This window comes from Triticum aestivum, chromosome 2D (assembly GCF_018294505.1).
Source record: "Triticum aestivum cultivar Chinese Spring chromosome 2D, IWGSC CS RefSeq v2.1, whole genome shotgun sequence".
Classification (NCBI taxonomy): Eukaryota; Viridiplantae; Streptophyta; class Magnoliopsida; order Poales; family Poaceae; genus Triticum; species Triticum aestivum.
Window position 1 is genome coordinate 18,232,154 of NC_057799.1, and position 1,809 is coordinate 18,233,962.

Genomic DNA, 1,809 nt, shown 5'->3' on the forward strand with positions numbered 1-1,809 from the left:
GGGGGCCAGATCGGACGCGCCAGACCAAACCCCCGCCGCCGCCGCCGCCGCCGCGGGGCCGCACCGCCGCCTCCCAGCACCAAAGCCGCCAGATCCGCACATCTCCGCCGCCGGAGGCCCCGCCGGACCCAGCTCCCCCACGAGCGGCGGCCCGCGTCGCTGAGATCCCGACCAGGAGAGGAAGGAAAGAGCCCCGCCGCTGCCAGCGCCGCACGGGCTTCGCCCGGCGGATGCCCTCCGGCAGCGGCGAGGAGGAGGAGTGAGCGAGAGGGGAGCCTTGCGCCGGCGACGGAGGGGAACCTCCGGTGACGCGCTCGCCGGGCGCGTCGCGGGAGCGGAGGGGAGGGGGAAAGGAGGAGTAGGTCGTCACAAGCGCCCTCCGCTTGTACAATATTAGTAGTAGTACATCAGCAAATAGCTTGACACTCCAACACACCATCCAGGTCTTACAAGCAGTTACACTACACACGCATATAATGAAGAACTACATCTTTAATGTAGAAATCGCCAACTTGATAATTAGTTCATCCACGGATATCGAGTTGGTGCCCATGGTCCTTTCTCTTAGGTTCATCATTATGGCCTGTTATAAGTTGGTGGTTTCTGATTAATACCACGAAAATCTCCCACGGAGACATCACGGTGGGACTCTATGGTAGTGGTAGTTTCAACATTTGCTATTTCAGCATTATTGCTCACACCTCCTGCATTGGTCGTACCAGAAACACGCCCACCAAGGGATGAAGTCATCCCGCTAAAGGATGCTTTGTGCTCTGGATTTGTCACTTCGCGAGAGAATACAACTTGGCTCTGGTGTGCACTGCCCTCCAAGACATTGTAGGAGAACATAATTGCAAGGACAAGTAGTAGGCCAACAGTGTTTCTCTTCGCCATTTTCCCTCTGGAAGAGTTAAAAAAAATTGTTATCTAATATGTGCATGTAATTAAGCGAGAAATCAAGGGAAATAATTTCATGAATATGAGCCATACTAGCTCTATGCTACAAGAATATTGAAAATAGGAAGTCAAACAAAGAAGGGTTGAAGATCATGAGCATTTGTCGACGTTCAAGATGAGATTATATGTATCTATAGAGGCGTAAGCGACTACAACAAAGAGTTTACTAAGAGTGTACAGGAATGAATTGCTTAGTTGTTGGTTAACCATGCATTAATTTGGAGATTGCATAACAATAATAAAGTGGCTTTCAAAATTATCTCTTGAATGATTTTTTTCCCCATTCTGGAACCTAGCTAATTGAGTAAAGATCCTATATGATCTAACAAGATAAATTTCAAGCATGTTGGTTGGAACTAAATTGTGCAAGTTCAAATTAATGTCTTGTCTATTACTCAAAAACAATAGATCAGGCATTTGCATAGAATGACAAATATTGAACCTAAGGTGTTAGTGGAAATATTATTAATTGATTCTATTTATTAAAATACCCTATGGTGACACACAATTAAGTAAAACGCATTGTGAGTTTTCAAAGATATTATTCTGGCCATTGGTCATAATTATAAGCACAAAAACCTCTCACAACTACCTAGTTTTTGTGAACATGCATATATTAGTTTGTTTCTAATTGGACAACATAATCTTTTCTCACTACATGGTTTTGATAATCATGAGATCTCGATGTTGGAGCTTACTAAAAATGAATTATAAGTTATTGTATTGCACAACAATATAGAGCACATGCAATAAATCAAACATGGGAAAACATTATGGCAACTTACATGTTGCAAGCAACTCCCTGCTGGCAAGTATGAAACACTCGGAGCGGTTAACATACCTATATATAGG

The 1,809-nt window shown here is 44.8% G+C and overlaps 1 long non-coding RNA gene across 1 annotated transcript; it reads right to left on the minus strand.

Annotated features, from left to right (window-relative positions):
• Positions 1 to 359: 359 nt before the first annotated feature.
• On the minus strand, positions 360 to 1,809 carry LOC123048352 (uncharacterized). Its single transcript, XR_006423276.1, has 2 exons — positions 1,743 to 1,809; positions 360 to 901 (listed from the first exon to the last, which is right to left on the minus strand). It is a non-coding gene; the product is annotated as an uncharacterized lncRNA (long non-coding RNA).